At 39.2% G+C, this 22,182-nt stretch overlaps 1 protein-coding gene across 1 annotated transcript in view; it reads left to right on the top strand.

Annotated features, from left to right (window-relative positions):
- Positions 1 to 22,182, top strand: part of ADGRV1 (adhesion G protein-coupled receptor V1) — a 520,471-nt gene that overhangs the window by 433,541 nt on the left and 64,748 nt on the right. The gene's annotated exons all lie outside the window — the stretch shown is intronic.

Here is a 22,182-nt window from a genome sequence, read left to right as displayed (position 1 = left end):
GAAATTTACCAAGGTAACATACAGAAAAGAGAAAATATGAAAACTAAGGAAGTATGAGAAGAGACAGCCAAAAGAAAAGAATATAGGGAATGGAGAAAAAGATTTGAAGAAGTAATAGTTGAGAATTTTTCAGAATTGAAAGAAAATGGACAGAGTTACACATGAAATAAATATCTACATTGTACAAGAGGAGTGGGGAGAGAATGCTGAAAAGGCCAGTATATTAGCAAAATATTAAGCACATTTTGAAAGTTCTCATGTCTGTATTTTTGAAAAACTGGAGAATGAGCACCTTTTCTTCACTTCTAATATTCTGTATTGTTGTAAGTGGCACCAACCCAGCTTCGGAGTTCAGATGCCACCATCCAAGCACACACCACTAAGCTCTCTGCAAACCTAAGCTTCAGAGGCAACATGTAGTCTCTTCTTCGCTTTCCTCTGAGAAACCTGCACTTTTTACACCCCATGTACACTTAGTACCTGAGAGGGAAGTTCTAATTAGTCTCAAGTATATCCCACTTAGTCCTGCAGTTCCTTTTTTCCTAAGGCAGCTTAGATGGTTTATAATTTATATTTTGCCCTGCATTTTTTTAACTGGATGAGCATTTTTAGATAGATAGTATCATGAGAAATAGATACATAATGAATCAAGAACTGAAAGTAAATCTCCTTTTCTTATAAAAAGCACAGTTTTCTAGTCTTACAAATTATGCTTAAATTTTGAGTATTTGGGGTCATACACTACCAAGGGTTTTTTGTTGTTGTTGTTGTTTATAAATCACTTTTAACAATGAGAAGGAAGGGTCAGTTTGTAGTTTCCTTATAGCCAAGATGGGTTTTGTGTTTAGGTAACTGGAATGATTATGATTATTTACTTACCTTTGAGTTTTAGGTTTGGTAAACAGATGTGATTAGTTAATTCCAGCATCAGACCTCTTTGAATAACTGAAAAGCTTGCATCAATCATTTCGTTAGGCCTGGAATCTTCCATATCTCTACAGAACTTTTCTCCAAACTAATCACTCTTATGCAGGTTAGATGTGTCTGACAACAGGAGCAATTTTGTATCAACACTGCTGCATTTGGTTATGACCAGTCCCTTTGCCCTCTGTATTTTGAGTGACTTTTTTTACTCCTGCCAGACTTTAATTTCAGAGTTCAGATAAACAATGAAATCTAAGGGGAAGAAGAGACAGAAAAGGTGCTGCCAGTAAATAAAATACACTCTTGTGCTAAAGTCTCCCAAAGATGGCCACTGTCAACCCCTTCCTTTTCCGAGTGTGGTCTGGGGCAGTGATTACAGCCTGGCATTCTATGGCCCTGTCGCTGCCAGACTGCTGTGAACCACATTTTCGAAGGTCAGTGGCTCCTAATGAGATTCACTGGCCTCCTCCTCCCTTCAGTGGGGTGAGTGTGCAGTGAGAATGAGTCAGGAAAAAGGTATGTTCCCTGAACTAGATTTCAGTGTCTGAAACAGCATTTTAAACAAAGCCTATAATTTTAGGGTTTGGTTTTGATCTCTGGCAATGATAAGCTTTTCTCTCCTTTTAGGCTCATTAGAATTTACTGGTTCTTTCTGAATCATCATCCAATTCCTATGTGAGGAATGATTCATGGATCAGGGAAGGAAAATTAATTTGAATAAAAAGAGGAAGTAGGTGATTACAAATCTCTTTCTTATGAAATCCCACACATATGTTTCAGTATGTTGTATAAAAACATAAAGGTGGCTTGGTCCAGCTACCTATGGATAAGCATAAATCCGAGGTGTGTGGAATCTCTGATACTATAATGACCACTTCTCTACTTGGGAGCATATTCGAGGATAGATGCTTATTTTTTTCTGAGGCTCCATTTCCTCATATTTAGAGTGATCACTATATGTGGGACACCTGGGTGGCTCAGGGGTTGAGCATCTGCCTTCGGCTCAGGGCATGATCCTAGGATCCGGTTTCAAGTCCCACATCGGGCTCTTTGCAAGGAGCCTGCTTCCCCCTCTGCCTGTGTCTCTGTCTCTGTCTCTGTGTGTGTGTGTGTGTATCTCATGAACAAATAAATAAAATATTTAAAATAAATAAATATTGCATTGAAATTATGAAAAATCATTAGAAACTTGTTATAATTAATATATGATGTGTCGTCCCTTATACCCTAAAGTTGAGTGGCTTTTTCTCTCTGGACATTTTGAAAATTTCAAAAAGAATTTCAAGAAACTCAGTGAAATCCAAAGGAAAAAGAAGAAAGGAGGGACACCCAGGTGGCTCCGCAGTTGAGCATCTCCCTTTGGCTCAGGGTGTGATCCCGGGGTCCTGAGATCGAGTCCCACGTCGGGCTCCCTGCATGGAGCCTGCTTCTCCCTCCACCTGTGTCTCTGCCTCTCTCCCTTGTGTGTCTTTAATGAATAAATAAATAAAATCTAAAAAAAAAAAAAAAACACACAAAACAAAACAAAAAATAAATAAATAAAATCTAAAAAAAAAAAAAAAAAGAAGAAGAAGAAAAGGAAAGAGCTCCTGGCAAATGCGGTACAGTCTGTGTTGTATTCTCTAGAGATGGCCGCCGTCCGTTATTCCCCTCCCTTTGCATGTGTGCCACTCCTTACATAAAGCAGTGGAGTCTTTTTTCCCCTCCCTTGAAATCTGGATTGGCTCTGGACTTGCTCAGACTAGTATAACATGATTGGAGTGAAGCTGTCCCATAATGGGCCTAGCTTTTAAGAGGACTAGCACTTTCAGCATCCTTTCTCTTGGAAGTCAGCCACCAGAAGTCCAATTACTCTGAGACCACCATGGTGTTAGGAACCCCAAGCTAGTAGTGTGGAGTGGCCATGTGAATAGACATGCTTGGCAAGTTGTTTCAGGAATCCCAGCTCTGATTCCAGACATGTGAATGAAGAAGCCTTCTTGTAGGTTCCAGCCTGAGTAGCCACCACACAGAACAGAAAAATTGCCCAGTCCAGACTGTAGGACTGTGAGAAATCATAAATTATCTTAAGCCACTAGGTTCTATAGTGCTTTATTATGTAGCAATCAATAGCCGAAACACTCTGGTTCTAGGAGCATTATTATTCTCACATCAAAATGTCAAGTATGTGATTGTCACTTCAAATTTTATTGCTTGCATAAATAGACATGGTTTATAAATAAAAATGGAAAAAAATATAATTTTTTTTCCCAAAGCAAAGTTGATGCTTCCACTAAAGCAAAGTAAAAGTAATCTTACCTAGTAACAGTATGTGCTTGAATAGGATCCAGAATGACCAATATAACAGGTTTCACATGTCCTTGGCAATAAGCTGCTTGTTTGCAGTCTACTCCCAGTTCCATTGCTGAAAAGAAAATAAAAAAACAATGCCTGGGGACCTAAGGAAAATCCCAGAGCTTCTCACTAGACAATGAACAATCTCTTCCACTTGAACTTGAAAAAGCTTTGTGAGCACAGTTCAGTCTTCCCACATTTTGCCAGTAGTGGTAGAGAAAATTCAGAACATTTAAAGAAACCTTATAGATGCTCATCCTCTGCTTAGATTTTTATCTAGGATGTCAGTCTTCAAAGACTTGAATTAGAAATCTTTGAACCTGAAAGATGATGTGTAATCACTGAATGTTTGTTTTCTGCAGGATTTGATATTTTTTAAAAACTTTTAGAACAATAACATCAGGAATCAGTTTCCTAAGGCTTAGGACATCCAAATAAAAAGTAAGAAATAAAATAATAGAGTTGAGGGGGTGCCTGGGTGGCTCAGTCAGTTAAGCATCTGCCTTCGGCTTAGGTCATGATCCTGGGGTCCTGGGATCTAGCCCTGCATTGGGCTCCCTGCTTGGTGGGGAGCCTGTTTCTCCCTCTTCCTCTGCCGCTCTCCCTGCTTGTGTTTGTGCGTGCTCTCTCTCTCTATCAAATAAATATTTAAAATAAAATAATAGAGTTGAGAGAAAACTTAAATTTCTGTTTCAACTTCTGATTTACACATATAACCAAAGAAAAAAATAGGACTGATAATTTGTAGAAGAGCTGGGTCTTGCTAGAACTCAAGTTTGCTGAATATCTTTACCTCAGTGAACTGCCTTTTACCTATTCTCATTGGATACTGATGAGGGCAAGGGTAGTGCTCTACTGAGGCTGTTTCAATATGCAACTGTTAAATTCAATTTACATTTGTTTTCTAGGTGGGCAGAGAGCAATGAGCATGCATGAGATAAGGTTGAAAGAAAGAGTAAAGAGCTGACCTACATATAAGTAGCAGGTGTGAATTATGCCCTAGTGGTCATAGTCATTATCCTCAGCACCACTGACAATTAAGGCTCACCGTATGCTAGCCACTGTGCTAAGCATTTTGTATATATATTATCTCAATTTTTACAAGAATCTGCTGAGGCAGATATTATTTTTCCTGCAATCAGACAAGAAAATCAGGGAAATGAGAGGCTTAGAAAAGTGTCCAAGTTTTAAAGCTGTTAAATTTGAACAGTTGGGATTAGAGCCACTGGTGACTCTCATGCTCTCCAGAGCTGCCATTACTGCTAGCACTGGTACTTCACCCCTTCTCATTTTGTTATCAAAAGTTTTATTGAGGGCCATGTGACTAGTTCAGTCAGTAGAGCTTGATCTCAGGGTTGTAAATTTAAGCCCCATGCCCAGTTTAGACATTACCTAAAAATAGTCTTTAAAAAAAAAAAAAAAAGTTCCATTGAGGGGCACCTGGCTGGCTCAGTTGGTAGAGAATGTGACTCTTGAACTTATAGTCATAGGTTCAAGCCACAAGTTGGATGTAGAGATGACTTTAGAAAAAAGTTCCGTGGCACCTGGGTGGCTCAGTTAAGCATCTGCCTTAGGCTCAGGTCATGATCTCAGAGTGCCGAGACCAGACCACATCTATCAACCCCATATCGTGTTCCCTGCTCAACAGGGAGTCTGCTTCTCCCTCTGCCCCTCACCCCACTCATGCTCTCTCTCTCTCTGATTCTCTCTATATATCAAATAAAGTCTTTTTAAAATGAATAAAGTTTCATTGAGAAAAATAACATGTAATTATTAAACCTAGAAAACACTAGTTCCATAAAAGTAACTATTAGACTCCATTTCCCAGAAGGAATTTGAAGTGACCTGGTCTGGTAAATTATTCCTTCAATTTCAAATTTCCAAGAAAGACTGCCCCCTCTCTGTATAGTACTAAACACACCTAGTTTTCCTCACTATTCTCATATAGTGCAGACATAATGATAATAATTAACTTTATAGAGCTGTTTGAAAGATTCAATGTTAATTCATATAAAGTGTTTAGTACACTCTCTAAACCATACTAAGCACTCAGTATGTGCTAGTATTTTTATTAGCATAACAACTCTTTCATGTGTAACTAATAAGGAATACAGTCAGATATGTAGCTCCTTTGTCCTGTTTATTTCCTAAATATCTCTCAAATATGCCTTCCTTTTTTTTCTTCATGATTATGCCCGGTATATCAGTCAGCTTGGGCTGCCATAACAAAATACCTTAGGCTGGGTAGCTTAAACAATGGAAATTTATTCCTCACAGTTCTAGAGTCACATCTGGGGGCTGGTTACTTCAGCTCCTGACACAGCCCTCTTCCTATCTTGTATGGTCATCTTCTTGCTGTGTCCTCACATGGAAGAGAAATAGTTCTCTCCTGTCTCTTTTATAAGTGCACTAATCCCATCACAAGGGTTCCACCCTCATGACTTAATAACTCTGTAAGTCCCCATCTGCAAAACCATTACACTGAGGGTTAGGGCTTCCACATACAACTTTTGGAGGAACACGATTCAGTCCGTAGTGCCTGGGCTATATTCCCCATCAACTTATACCTAGACAGTTGAGACTGATATTCTCAATTCTTGTCTGTCTCCACTCCACACTGAACTATCTAAAAAGTGAAACCTGATCACATCATTAAAATCATTCAGTAGTAATAACTGTAGGATAAAAGGAAAATGTCACTCTTACCTGCATAAACTCTCTGTGTACTCCAGCCTAAAAGTGCTGTGATCTCTGGTAAATCTGGACTTAAACAACGGGGCTGAATTCACCCTCACTTGCTGAGTTCATCAGTTATGGTGGTCAGAGAGGAGAGAGAATGGAATTGAAGTTAATTTCCATCTAGATACACATTGTGAATAGGCTTCAGTTGGGTGTTAGCAGAAGATATGGCCAGCGTGGCATACATATGGTCAGTGTCTAAGAGCATCACAGTGGCATTCTTGCTTAGGTATGTTGCATACTCTTTGACCTTCAATGCAGTTGGCATCTTCTACTAACATATGCATACCATTGCCATTCCTCAATTTGACCCAATTGTTTATAATTTTTGTACATAGGCTGCATTTTTATAGATTTCTTTGACAGTTTCTCTGCAAATTAATAAGAAGTTTAAATTTTAATTTTCCTGGCATACTCCATTCTCTTAAAGGACTTCCTCCCACCCCCACCCTTCTTTATCCTGGAAAAATTACCAATGAGGCATTTCTTCCTTCCCCTTTGAAAACTACATAAAACAGTTATTCATGTTTAATGCTTTGATCTCAGGGTATATTCATTTATTTTTTAAATCAATAGATGACTGAAGTCTTCTATTCAGCTGTTGGCTGATGAAAATAAAATTTCTGATTTTTTTGTATCACTCTCAAATTTGTAGTCAGACCATTGCCAAAGAATGTATATAAAACTCTACTAGAGAGTAGAAAAATCATTTTTCAAGGCTGTTTTATCTTGGGATATTTATGGCATCAAAAACATTATGCTCTAGGAGCCACCTCATTTGATGTCATTTTGGTGATCCCGTAATACACCATGACTCTCTGTAGTCAGCCAAATCCTAAATTCTTTGGTGTAAATGCCATTCTCAATTTGCAACTTTTTCATGTATTATTTATTGCCATTTTCATCATTTAGAGGGAGTTCCAGCTTATGACTCCATGCCTACACAGTTCTTTAACATATATATACTTACAAAATAATTGCTTGATCACACATTAATCAGCTGGTACAATGTTAAAGATAGGATCCAGAAATAAAAGAAAACGGAGTTGCTAGAATTAGGGAAATAGGAAATGGGGATGGGTAATCTACAGAATTAGCAATTGCACCATAAATTTCTTTTAAAAATGTATAATTGGCATAATGTCTGTGATCATAATGCCATACTTAATAGTTTACATATTATAAACTATTTACATATTATAAACCATAGTGGCCCGAGGAGCAGGGAGCAGCTCCCACTCACCTGTGACCTGTCGCTGTGTGAGCACCTACACTTTATACACTGGGGTACTGGTGAGAGTCGGATAGTTCGGGCTCTGTGAGCCAGATCAGGAGCACGAGTGCCTGCAACTGCCTGTGGACGCAGACTAGCACCAGGCAACGGTGGAACCCTGGGGCGCCACAGTTCCGCCCACAATGGGGCCCCGTGTCATCACTGTGGTCGGCGGGGTCCAGTCAGCCCCTAGCCCTTCACCCTGAAGGCCAAGGGTGTGAGGGGAGTTCCTGTCACCACGCTGGATGGGAAGGTATGCAGGCACCTCCCACGTCCTTAGTTCCCACCCTCAGGCCCTCCAGGCCACCCACCCTTCTCAGGAGACTGGTGTCCCAGCTGTCCTCCCATCTCCAAGGGTTCACAGCATGGATTTTGCACTTAAGAACATTCGAGGGGCTCCTGGGTGGTTCAGTCGGTTAAACGTTGACTCGATTTTGGCTCAGGTCAGAATTTCGAGGTTGTGGTGTGGAGCCTCACATGGGGCCTGAGCCCAGAAAAAAAAAAAAAAAAAAAGGAAGTTTTTTGGGGGGAAAAACTTCAGGAAGTTGAAAATGACATCTTTATAAGTTGTTTCCTTTCAGAAGAAAAGTACATTATCACCATATCAAAAGTGAAGTTTGAGTTTCATTGGGCCAGAAGGCAATAACAAACTTGGTCTGATCCTTTCACAAAAGTGCTCTTTCAGTTACCTTATCATAAGTGAAATGACCTGCCTCATAAAAAAAATCACTTTCCTTACAACCAGTTCCAAGAGGCCACTCCTTCCAATTAATAGGATGTCAAAAATATCTGTGCTTCCTTCCATAAAGTTACTATGTCCCTGGGTAACAATTTTTCCTATTTTTAAATCTATGCTTCTTGCTTATACCGCCCTTTTCTTATTCATCTTCCTGTGGCTACCATTTCTCATGCTAGCCCTCCTTCCTGGATCACAATTTCCCTCTCCACATCTCTCTCTGAACACAACCTCTCTCTGCCTGTCTCTCCCAGTTTCTTATTTCCACTTGTTCTTCATTCTCACTGTGACCTCCCTTCCCTTGACCCTGTGATGGGATAGTCCAAGAATATTCTCACTAGCTCTTTTGATTTCTTCACTGACTTGGCTCCCTCCTTAAGAAATTTGCCAATCACCAGTCCAGTCTATGCCACACACTTCTTTCCTGTTTATTAACTAATTGGTGCTGCTCTGTAATGGATACTAGTTTATTCTAACCGAGCCACCTCTGCTTCTCAAAAATCCTTCGGATTATCTCTCATTGATTCTTAAGTAATCTTTGAAACAGATTTCACTGTGCTTAACTTTGGTGCTTATTACATGCTAGTCTCACTCTCTCTTCAAAGTATGAAAACAACGTGATGTTATCTCACTCAGCTGTCCTTATTTTTATCTGATCATTTATCTGTGTTGTGTCCCTTCTTTGCCACTTTCCTGCCATTTTTAAGTAAGGCAGTAAATAACTCATTTTCTCTGAAGGCAACCCTCCCCATTGTGCCCTTCATCTGTTTTCCCTTTTCTTGGAACTTGCTTCATTAAATTTTCCACAGTTCAGTCTCTCTATCTCTCTCTCTCCCTCTACCCCCCCTTCTCCCCCCCCCCCCCACATCTTTCCTCTTCATCTAAAAACAAGCATCACTTTTCACTGTCTGGAAAGAGCTTACTCATAATGCCATATCAAGTTACTTCCCTGCCTTTCTCCTTTACCAACCAACTTCTTTTTTGGGGGGAGGGTGTAGGTAGGGAGGGGCAGAGAATCTCAAGCAGGCTCCTGGAAGCCCAGTGTGCAGCAGACACAGGGCTCGATCCCATGACCCTGAGATCATGACCAGAGCCAAAATCAAGAGTCGAACACTTACCCGACTGAGCCATCCAGGCGCCCCACCCACCAGCTTCTTGAAGAGTACTTCCTGTACCCTTCACCTTCTGTTCACTGCTAAGCCTCAACAGGATCTTGCTTCTTCTCTTTCATTCATTGCCTATAACCCTGGACACCAGATCTACTGACTTCTCTCCTAATGTCCTTATCCTTATACTCTTCTGCACAGATCAGTACTGGTAACTGCTCTTCACTGAATAGTCCCATCTCCCTTGGTTTTTATGATACTTTTTTTTCCCCTGCTAAATCCCAGACCATGCTTCATTCTTCTTGTGACTCAAAACTCTGGAGTATATATCTTTTCCAGGGATTGCCTTGGCCTTTTTTATTATCATAGTGGTAATTTTCAAATCTCTGGGCTCGAGCCCAACTTCTCTTCCTAACTTCTTCCCTGTCCTCTCCCTGAGAGTAATATCTTCTCCTCAAGTACATTTTCATCATCTTTGCTCTTCCGCCTGCCCCTACTCTTCTGATGTCTCTATTATTCTTTCTCCTCCTTCCTTTTCTTGCTCCTTTTAATCTCCTGATTTTCCTAACCTGAAGCCAATGTAACTTAACTCCACAGTCATAGATTTTTAGGTCAGTAATTGTCAGATCTGACTGATCCTCAAAATCAGACTTTCAGAAAGGTACCTGATGGCTCCATCAGTAGAGCATGTGACTCTTGAGCTTGGGGTTGTGAGTTCGAGCCCCACATTGGATGTAGGTCTACTTAAAAAAAGAAATCAGACTTTGAAAATTATGGTTTAATGAGAGGCCCCTGGGTGGCTCAGTTAGTTAAGCTTGTCCAACTCTTGATTTTGGCTCAAGTCATGATCTAGGATCATGAGATGGAGTCCCATGTCTGCCTCTGAGCTCAGTGGGGAGTCTGCTTGAGATTCTCTCTCTCCTTCTGCCAATCCCCACCCTCAGATGCATACATCTTTTTTTTTTTTTTTTAATTTATGATAGTCACACACAGAGAGCGGGGGCGGGGGGCGGGGGCGGGGCAGAGACACAGGCAGAGGGAGAAGCAGACTCCATGCACTGGGAGCCCGACGTGGGACTCGATCCCAGGTCTCCAGGATTGCGCCCTGGGCCAAAGACAGGCGCCAAACCGCTGCGCCACCCAGGGATCCCGCATGCATCTTTTTTTTTTAAGTTATGGTTTAATGAGTCTCCCTATAGACTTAGAATTAGAATCTTCAGTGATCAAGTCCTAATATCTGTATAATTTCAAGTTTCTCATTGTTTTCTGATTTGGGGGTGTGACTATAGAGTCTCTGTAACATTTTGTGTGCATCCCATTCTTTCCTTTGTAGGGGCTCTCATCTGCCCTTCCCTTGCCCAAGGCTCTCCTTATTTCCCACTTTGACCACAGCTGGAGTTGCCTAACCAGTGCCCTGGCTGCAGCATTCTCTTTGCCAAATGATTTACTTTCCTATGAGATGATGCTTGGTTTTGATAAGGCCACACCTCTTTCTCAGAAATTTTAAATGGCTTGCCTTTCCTATAAAATGATTTTGTATTGCTGTACCTAGCCCACAAGATGCCTTCCTGACCTAGTGCTACAAACGCTCTTTTCATTAAGCACCTTCATTGACCTTTAATTCCAATCAAAAGGACTAATTTACACTAATTTACGCCTATGCCTTTTTTGCCTCTTTTGCCGATACCAACTACCTTAATGTCAATATGTACATGCTCAGATAGAGCTCAGCTTCAAGTCTCAGCTGAAATTCCTTCTCCTCTCACAGGACTTGGTGATACTACCAAGGCGGGTAACTGTCTCTTTCCCTGGGTTTCTATTTAACTTTGTCTCTCTCTTCTAATACTTATCTTCTGCCTTTTATTATAGGGTGTGTGTGTGTGTGTGTAGTATTTGAAAGAATATCCATATGTGATTCATCCTCTTATCTGTCACATTTTACCTAATACATTTTGATACTTGCTAAAACATAATTCTTGAAAAACAAGCAATAGCCAAAATTTACATAAAACTATTGAGTGTTCTGCATTTCAACCATTATATCCTTACTGGATACAGAGAACCTTATTTGGGAGATACTAATATTACTCTCATTTTACAGATGAGGAACTTGTGTCCCAAAGCAGTGAAGTGACTTACCAAGGTCGCACAGCTAGTAAATGGCCTGCAAGTAATCAGACTCCAGAGTCCATGCTCGTACCTGCAATTCTATTTTTCTTAGGAATAAATCCCAGTCAACCTCAGTCAACCTCAGTGCATGCCTTTAAAAAAAAAAAAAAATGTAATTTACCAGGGGCCCATATTCAAAACAGATCTTTTTCTTTTCATTGAATTTGACAGAAGCAAATTATAAAATTTATTATCAATAACCTTCAGGAAAGCAAATGATGTGATTCATAATTAGGATGCACCAACCTCCAGAAAGAAGTCGAAATTGGATTGTAGGGAAGGGCAATCGCTGAAGAGCAACTTAAAGCCCTATTGTACAGTTCTGTAAAGATAGTGTAAGTCAGTGTGGTCATAAATTAATAAGTGATAGAAATGAACAATTTTTGATCCTTATACTCATTTAATTATACAGTTTCTAAGAAGTGTGGTGGTTTCTCTCTCCATCAGTTTCCCCCTTAATGTCAGTGTATTTGCAAATAAACACTCAATCTGTGGTTATATTAAAGCTGCTTTACCAACCTGGAAAAAAAATTGTTTTTTACAAATGTGTTTCACAAACAGTCTAACAAGATAAACTCCACCTGGTTTAAAAAAATAATAACAAATGAATAGAAACAAAAAATGTAGCAGGATCTGTCTAGTCTATTAAAGATGGAATCAAAATAATTTTTAAATAAAGATGGACTCAAATAGTAAAAATGGCTCCTTTTGGGAGCTTGGGAAGCACAGTAACCCAAAAAACGATATGGCTGCTCATTAGTCTTATCTACTAATGCCAAAACTGTGGTACCTAGAGTTAAATAAATTCCAATGCTCTCATTTGTTTTCTTTCCCTGAGGAAGATAAATTTAATTTTTTTAACTTTTTTATTTGTATGTAACACAAGGTTACAGTAGTTTCAGGTATAGTAATTAATAGTAATTCAGCAACTCTACACATTATGCTGTGCTTACCACAAGCACAGCTCCCATCTGTCACCCCACAGCACTGTTACAGTATCATTGACTATATTCTCTGTGCTGTACCTTTAATTCCCATGACTTACTCATCTCGTAAATTGAAAGCCTGTACCTCCCACTTCTCTTCACCCGTATATATCCACATCTTCTTTATCCGATGCTCTCCCCCTTGGAAAAAGAAGTGGAAACATACAGCTTTAAGCCAAGGACAAAATTAAGTGGTAGCATCTATCTTACAGTTGCTACTAATATCAGACACCTGTAAATCAGTCTAACCATTAACAATTTAAATTCCAAATGAAAGACGAGAAAAAGAAAAAAAGCTGGAATTAAGGTCTCACAAATTTTAAGGTCTGTCTGCATATGACATTGACAACCAAATATGCAAAGATTTTAATGGTATACCAGTGGGTACGATTCACTTTGATCAAATTATTTTGATCACTAGTACATAAATATTGTCAGTATAGATATTACTGGTTTTTTGGACAGCCTCCTTCTTTGTAAATGATACACATGGCATTCAATCTGGTGATTGCCCTTCTTTCTTAACACAATGGTCCCTCTTTTTTTCTCTGTAAGGGCTTGGTCCAAGGTTGTAATGAACAATAAGATATTAGTTTACTTCCATACGGATAAAACTCCCAGCCACACCTGTGGGTACTGTGCCAATGAACAATGATAAGCCTGTGTATAACACACACATCATACCACTTTATGTTCTGTTATTATTGTGCATTCCTGAAAACAGCCCTATATGTGGTTTTGGTGTTAGTTTTCTCAGTTTACAGATATAGCTATATAAACAGAGAGTAAGTAATATCCCTAATGCTTTTGTGAAATATATTACATTATTTCTAAAACCAGACAATGCCCTGATAATCTTACAGCTATAGGGAGAAAAGACGCAATTAAGCACAAAACAGAGAAGATCCAAAGGATTTAACTAAAGTAGACTTTTTAGAATAGTAATATAGTAAAAGAAATAAAAATAAAATAAAATTTTAAATTTGTGTTACAGTTTTGTAATATGATAGCCAGAGAACCGAATTAAAGGAAATAAATGTGAGGTCAGCTGGCATTTATCCAGAATGAGGGTCTACCAGAAAACAATTCTAGAACTGACATATTTAACACACTGTAAAAATATTTTCTTGAACACATCTTTAGTATTAATTTTTATGAGACATTGTGTCAGAATTGACTCAAGACTTCAGCGTTGAATTTGAGCCTGTTAAATCCTAATGACTGCTATGTGATGTCCTATCAAACCATCTATAAAACATAACTGGCTATTCATGGCCAAATACATAGTAACCTAATTTCCAAAAATTATGAGGCCAAATAGCAAGATTCAAAATATAGATGTAGGCAGGTTGAAAGATGCATTGTATATTTTCATAGTATTATAAAAGCTAAGTGTGTTGGAAATTGTTGTTAGGTGCCTGAGCATGCCTGGAGATGAGTGTTTTGAACTCTTTAACGGCTGAGTAACTGGTAATGTAGTTAGAAAACTAGGTTAAGCCAGTCCTTAGATGTTAGCTGGCTGGCCTCATGCTCGTTTAAAAGATCTCCTAAAAATTCTTGTCATAATGTCATTTTGTGAAATATTTATGAGGTGTGTTAAAAATTACTTATGTTGGCTGTGAACCCAATGATAATTCTTCCCATAGTTCCGAGACATTTTCCTCACAAGAAGAAAACATACCATTGAACCTTTTCCTTAAGTATCACAGACCTATTTTACTCCCCTCAGTAGGGTATTATCTAGCAACTTGGAAGGACATGGCTCAAATGGAATCACTCTAATAACAGTTTGTGCAAGGTCCATGTGGGTATGTCTCATCTAACTTGATTATTCTCCTTAGATTCAAAATTATAGTCTGCAAATTGAAAATTATATATAGCTTTTGCAAGGCGAGACCATAATTCTAGGCTTGTACTGTTTTTTTTTCATTCCCAATAAATCACACTCAAAGTGGGCCTGACACTGGACTGTCCTTTGGCGTCCAGGAAAGCCCTAAGTCAATTGTTGACCAAGTGCCACTTGCTGTTTAGGTTCTCTGCAGACCTTGAGATTCCTCTGAAAATTTGCTCACATTCCTCCTCTTTACACCTGGAAAGTAGACCCTGGGCCAGTATTGATTGACTCTCTTCTCTGCCTGCAGATCCAGTTTTTCACCTGTGCAGATCCTTCCAAATTAGGCTGGCTTCCTTCATATCTCAGTAAGGGTCAGGGTAAATCCCTGCCAGAAGGTGGTAGGTGGAGGCCTTCACTATCAGTTATGTTGACTGTACCCACTGTATGTCCAAGGTGTCCTGCAGGCTACTTGAATTACCTTCTAGAGTAGAAGTTTACAGTTGTGAGTCACAAGACATTGGTGAGACTCACTGGCAGCATTTTTAAGCAGGATGGGAAGGGCTAGAATAGAATAGAAAAGGGGAGGGGAGTGGGAGTGGATGGAAGACACTGAGAGGTCCAGTCTAAATCCACCGGTCAGGAAGTTTTCAGTGATGGTTTGGATATGGTGGAAATCACAGTCCACAGTCTGAAAGCAACCCTCCTCCAAGCGTGATCTTCAGACTACATCAGGTAAACGGAAGGGTTCTTTTTTTTTTTTTAAGATTTTATTTATTTGTTCATGAGAGACACACACACAGAGAGAGAGAGAGAGGCAGAGAGACAGGCAGAGGGAGAAGCAGGCTCCATGCAAGGAGCCTGATGCAGGACTTGATCCCGGGACTCCAGGATTATGCCCTGGGCCAAAGGCAGACGCCAAACCACTGAGCCACCCAGGGATCCCAACAGAAGGGTTCTTTAGCTGAATGGGTTTGGGAAATTCAGGTACAAAAAAGTTCAATGTGTTTTTTTCTTATGTGATTTTGGGACTCTTCAAATATGCAGGAAGGGGCTGTGTATAGCCATGCGCTATTTCCTGAACTTGACCAAAGTCATCATGGTCATGAGAATTAGGATGATAGTAGGTAAAGCTTACTGAACATGTGCTTTGTGCCAAGCTCTGTGACAACAGCCTTACGTGTATGCTTTCTCCCCCACATTCCCCATGTGGTGCCGCATTTGAGGGGAAGGGAGGCATGGGGTTCAATCTATGGGACTGGTGGTACTAGTTGTACTCAGAAGGAAGAGAAAGTCTGAGAAGAAGGATACTAAATTCAGCTTTGGATGAACTTAGCTGAGATGTGTTAGGGATCTCCAGGCCTGGAGTTCCAGAGCTCAGGAGAGATGGAGGTGCACATTTGGAAATTGTCCCAAATCACTCATCGAAAGAAAGTGACTGTGGAGATTTTAAATGTAGTCAGGATGGCGAACGGAACTGAAGAACCTGGTGGGGAGTGGAGAGCAGAGATGTATAGTCTAGCCTGCTGGAACAAACATCTGAGAACTCTTAAAGCCCATCTGGAGAACAGGGAACCTATCCTAAGTCCTGTGGCTCCTATCCCCAGATACAGTTGTAAATGTTTGTAGATTCCTTATCTCCTCTACCCATAGCATCCTAATGCTGATTTGGCAGTTCTGTGAAATCTGTGTCCTGTTGTGTTCTTCTATGACTTGAGGTTTATTTGCTGAGAACGCTGGTGGGTGACCATGCATTGTGGGGTCAGTGTTAACTCTTGTTAAGAAAAGCTTAAGAACACAATTAATGTGTTCTCACCAAGAAATGGATCAGATCAGCGAAACTTCTCTGCCTCCAAGTATCTTTTAATTTCAGAGTAAAGGCCCATAATTTAGAAATAAAACCTTTTGATATCTTTTTTTCAATTACCTTTTTTTCCTCACTTAAAAATAATGCATGCCTGTTGTTGGAAATAGCCTCATAAATATCTCAAATCTACACATTATTTCACAGCTGTGTTCCTTGTTTTACATTGATGAGTTTGTTTTAGTAGCACATCCAAATTGTTAGAATCAGAAGGTCAGTGAGGTAAAATTAAAACAAGTACTTTAGAAGATTGTAAACACAGAATAAATTTCAGCCTCATGTAAATGAGGTGTGATTTCCATAATAAAGCCATTATTGTTGTCACTGGTGCATAGCAATAAAGTCAGGGCTGCAATTACAAAGAGAAGAGATAATACAGCACCATACTTTCTTTAAAAATGGCAATTAAATTCATTGAAATCATATTTTCCACTAAAAAATAAAGAGATTTTATGTATTCTCACTGGAATCTACAAAATCCCATAAGTAGACTTCTTAATGATAGTTGTACTAAATGACACATCCACTTGCTGATTTTTTCCTTTCCACAAGTTAATTTCTTTTACTAAAACCTTTTCAGACTACTTTGTTTTTCACATTAATGACTCCTTGCTAATTTAAGTATCTAAATTGAGTACTTGGAGGATTTGATTTTTTTTCTCCCTGTCAAAAACCTCCATCTTAACACAAGTCTGCCTTTTTTGGCATAGCCTTTTAAAAAAATTTTTTTTTGTAGTAAAATATACATAACACAAAATTAACCATTTCAACCATTTTCAAGTATACAGTTCAGTGGCAAAAAATGCATTCACAATGTTGTGCAACCATCACCACTGTCCATTGCCAGAAGCTTTTCATCAACTCAAACGTAAACTCTATGTCCAAAAAACAAAATTCCTATTCCCCATTTCTTCTAGCCCCTGGTGACCTCTCTTCTCCTTTCAGTCTGTTTTAGGCACCTTGTATAAGTGTCATGTAATATCTGTCCTTTTGTGTCTGGCTCATTTTACTTAACACGATGTTTTCAAACATTCATCAATGTTACAGCACATGTCAGAATTTCATTCCTTTTTAAGGCTGAGTAATATTCCATCATATGTATATGCAATAGCAAGCATTTTCATTGCAAACATTTTCACCAAATAACTAATAGACCAGAAGGCAATTTGGCCATAAAATATAAAGTCAAGAAAAATAAAACAGGATTCATTGAAAAAGAGATAATGAAATATGAAAAATGAATAACAAAATTAAAGACTTTATTGTGAAATACAGAATACTTGAATTTATTTATTTTTATCTATCTATCTATCTATCTATCTATCAACAGACTCCATGTCCAGCATGAGGCTTAAACTCATGACACCGACATCAAGAGTTACATGCTCTACCAACTAAGCCAGACAGGCACCTCTGCATACATTTAAATGAGTGTAGATTCACTGTACAGATAACAGGCTTTATTTTGTGGCGTGCATTTGTTTTCCAAGCCTTTCTTTCATAGTATTATGCTCTTGTTGGTTTATTGATTCATCATCTTGTTCAGCATCACCCTTTTACTTGTTTCACTAAAATTTCTTCTTTCATTAACAGAGTTATTGGTTTCCAAATACTAGGATGCATATTTGTAACTGAGCTTTGAAGTGCGTTGTGAAAGCCTTCTACACTGTTGGTTGTTCTTGGCATATTGTCACATGTTCGTTGACAGACGTTCCAAAGTTCTGTGGGAAATGTGGGTTCAAAACTCTGCCAGTGTATAGACCATTCTGAGGGCCAAGATTTGTATAAAATGGAAGTACTATGTCAGTGGAGAAATGAACCCAACCGTCAACCAGTTATCTCTTTGTTTTTTTAGGCCAAAATTGCTTAATGGCCAGTCAGTTGCTTAGCTAAACTGTTTGCCCCAAAAATGCTTGCAGCAAAAATGTTTATGGTAAAAATACCTAGAACCATTGAAATTCTTTTTTCTAACTAATTCACCTCTAATCATAAGTTTCTAACATTGCCAGTTATAAATGCCTGCTTTAGTAAGCATTGACTTATACATACAACAGAAAAGTTATGACTAGTTCACCAAATATGAAATGTCAGCTTGTGAAGTATGAAACTGAAATGATTTTCATTAAGTGCGGCATTAATTTTCAGTTTGCCATGTGGAATTTACAGTAGCTGTTAAACAGCAACATGCGCCTCCCACTTCATCACCATCCCCCATTCCCAATAGCCCTTCTCCTGTGGCCAGTTACTGTACACCCTAAAGAGGATGAAGGTACCTCCTCAGAGGTGGTTAGCCATAAAGCTGATGAAATTTAAGTTTTAGGGCCTCTCCCTTGCATAGGCCCCTTCAAAGATTTTATACCTAATTTTTATGTTTTGGCAATTCTTATTTTTTAAGAAGCTTCTCCAAGTTTTATAAACTTCAGGTCCACAGAATCTGGATGTGCCTCTGGATATGTTTCTTCCTTCTGAAATCATGTCCTCATCATTGTTGCACTGCTGGAAAACCAGCCTGGGGTCTGTTGTTCAATATACTGAGTTATTTATGACTGACTTTCTTTCTTGCAGAGTTTCTGATCTGGGGTGCCAAGCTACCACACTTTTCTGTGGAGTTCCAGAGAAACATAGGCCATGGATGTTTCTAGTCAGTCCCAGTATGCTCTCTTGGCTCTCCCGCTGGGCTTTGTCAGCACACAGTACTTGTTTGGCTCTAGGCACTTCAGAGGAACAGGCAGGCCAAATTTTGAAAATCGGGTTCCTAGTTGTTCATGCAAAATATGCATGTCCTTTTGTACTCTGCACAGAGCCATAAATAGAATTTTGTACTTACGCAGTGGGAACAAAGAATGCAATTGCCAGACTTGGTATCTAATCTTTAAAAAGTTTAATGAGCAAAGCATAGGAAGTTTCCTAAATATTAGGGTATCTTGTCATAAGTAAAAATGAGCCTCTGGCCCCTTATCAAATTGTGTGATTTCATTAAACAAAAATAAATTTTTATAAAATTTAAATAAATTTTAATATATTCTCTCCTGTCAGGCTGTAAAGCATTAATGACAAAGGAATTATTCATCTGTATAAACTGTGTTTATTATTCTTTATTCTTATTTTCTCTGTAACCTAGACCATTTTATATTTTTTATGAAGGGTATAGTTGGGAAGGTACCAGCATACTGCCCTTTTAAAGGCTTTTTTCTCCTCAAAAAAAGGAATGCTCAGGTTCCCTGTTCCTGCTCCCCTCCCTCATTCCCTTTCCTTCCTTTCTCTTCTAGTGTTTTTCCTTTCCCTTTCCTTCCCAAAGAATCCCATCCTAAAGCCCTCCTCATAGTTAGTATCCACAGAAAGGTGTTCAAGCAACAAGTGTAGGAACCCCTTCATTGTGAGGGGGGCATTTGTATGAGGTGTGGGTCATCTGTGCAAGGGAAGGAATGACGGCACCAGGATATATACTAAGAATAATGAGAAATAGATTTCTTAACAGAGAAGATATTTACAAAAATTAAAAGGAAGAAAATTGGAATTAACCCTGTGGTGTTGGATTGAAATTAGAAGTATTGGTACAAAAAAAAAAAAAAGTATTGGTATGACCTACTGAGGTTACTAGAAAGCTCTAGTACTCTAGTCATCTAGATGTAACTGTGTGTGTGTGTTCATATGTGTAACTCCATATATTGTCTAGCTCTGTCTGCTAAGAGGGCTTAGGGGCAGAAACACCCCAATAATAGTATACCTAGCACCCAATCTTGGTTTCTAAATACCATATTCCCCCCAAAAGAAACCAGAACTGGATTAGGGAAAATACAAGATGAGTGTAAAACATCTGGTCGGGCCAGAAATCAAGGAAGTACTTACAGAATGATGAGTACATCACAAAAGGCACAGAAGCAGTCTTGCAGGGGCTCCCATTAGTCAAATTTAGGATATTTGGGGCTTCGACATAATAATAATGGACAATAACCCATTAAATAAATTGAGAATCTATGAGACCATATTATAAAAATAAATAAATGAGTAAATCCAACATTCGATAGGAGAAAGGGTATTTATCCACACAAATACTTAGTAATCACAAAGGGAAACAGACTAATAACTTCATAGGGGAGAGCGTATACAGCCACTACCTTAATCAAACAACCTGAATGAGCAGCCTGAGTAATGGGACAAACTGAATTTTTGTGCTACCCAACAGAATGCTATAAAAAGAACCCAGCATCCCTTCTGTGATTTCTGCCAAACTTTATAATCTGAATCACAGGAAAACATCAGATGAACTCAAATTTAAGGACACGCTACCGGAAGAACTGGCTGGTAATCTTCAAAAGTGTCAGTCTTGAAAGCCAAGGACACACAGATGCAGGGTTTGGGATTAAAGCAGTCTGCAGAAGCATGTCAGCTGGACCTTCCTGCTACAAAGGAGATAATGGGAACAATGGACAAATCTTGAACGGGATCTGAGGATGGCAGTAATAGATCAGTGTTAATTTCCTGATTTGATGGCCCCATTGTGTTTTTTTAGGAGAATATCTTCGTAGAAAATATACATTAATGTATTCAGAGAGGAAGGGCACCTGGGTGCCACAGTCAGTTAAGCATTCGACTCTTGGTTTTGGTTCAGGTCATGATCTCATGGTCATGAGATCAAGCCCCATGTTGGGCTACATGCTTAGGAGTCTACTTGAGTTTCAGTCTCCCTCTCCCTTTGCCCCTCCCGTCTCTCTCAAATAAATAAATAAATCCTTTTTTTTTTCTTAAAAAATTAAGTATTTAGACAGGAAAAAGAAAAAAAAAAAAACAGAAATAAAGTATAGGGACACCTGGCTGGCTCAGTCAGAAGACAGTGCAACTCTCCATCTGGGGCTTCTGAGCTCTAGCCCCATATGGGGTGTAGAGATTACCAAAAATAATAATAATAATGAGGGCAGCCCAGGTGGCTCAGTGGTTTAGCACCGCCTTCAGCCCAGGGCGTGATCCTGGAGACCTGGTATAGAGTCCCACATAGGGCTCTCTGCATGGAGCCTGCTTCTACCTCTGCCTGTGTCTCTGCCTCTCTCTCTCTCTGTGTCTCTCATGAATAAATAAATAAAATATTTAAATAATAATGATGATGATGATGATGATGATGATAAATTTAGAAAGTGTTACTTTAAAAAATATATTTAAAAAATACAGTATTCAGAGGGTGATGTGGGATTCGGTTGGCAACTTTCAAGTGGTTCAGTAAGAAAAAAAACCTTTGTTGTCATACTGTACTGACAGCTCTTCTGTGAGTTTGAGATTGTTTCAAAATAAAATTTTTAAATTGCTAAAGTGGAGTTATTTAATTGTTCTGATTTCCAAAATGCATGTAGATTCCAGGCAGCAATTGATAATGTTGGGTATACATGGACCTTGAGGTCTGTACTAAGAGTTGTCGGTGGTCCACTCAGATGTCTTTCAACAGCTTGAAATATATTTATTTGCAGCTGCCATGATCTGACTTGCTTTCCTAATCTTATATAGCTTGCCATGTCAATGATAAAATCCCCCTTTTAAGGTTATTATTCTATAATGTACATCTCAAAGACAAATGGAAAGAAAGCGTAATGAAGTCGTTGGCCCCGAAGAAATCTGTCCTGAAAACTACTGAAATAAATTGCATGAGAAACAATGGGTAGAGAAAGCTTAGTGTTGACAATAGCCAACCTGTCACTTCATCTTTGCTCTAACATTAACTTTAAAGTTTGGTGTCTTGGGACACCTGGGTGGCTCAGTGGTTGAGTGTCTGCCTTTGGCTCAGGTCATGATCCCACGGTCCTGGGATTGAGCCCTACACCAGGCTACCCACCAGGAGCCTGCTTCTCCCTCTGCCTATGTCTCTGCCTCTCTGTGTCTCTCATGCATAAGTAAACAAAATCTTAAAAAATAATAATAAAGTTAGTGTCTTTTCTGTTAGTAAAAAAGAGATGAGAATATCCTTTTCCATGACACACAAACTGCTTTTTGCATCCTTTCTGCTTTAAAATTCGAGTCAGACTACACTAATTTCGGGAGCACATCGCTGCCTGCCTTTTTCTGGTGGAGAGCTCTTTCAAAGGGGATTTACCTGGGTTTGAAATGGGATTGCACCTCTGTAGTTGTTGACGGCACTTCCTGAACAGTCCAGCAGGTGGTAGTCTAGGAGAGGAACAGTTCTCATTCTTCCCCATCCCCCTCGCCTACCAGCAAAACAGAAAGAATGTAGACT

The sequence above is a fragment of the Canis lupus genome, chromosome 2, assembly GCF_048164855.1.
Source record: "Canis lupus baileyi chromosome 2, mCanLup2.hap1, whole genome shotgun sequence".
Classification (NCBI taxonomy): domain Eukaryota; kingdom Metazoa; phylum Chordata; class Mammalia; order Carnivora; family Canidae; genus Canis; species Canis lupus.
Note: the sequence above shows the minus strand (reverse complement) of the source record. Positions and strands in the feature narration are given on the sequence as shown.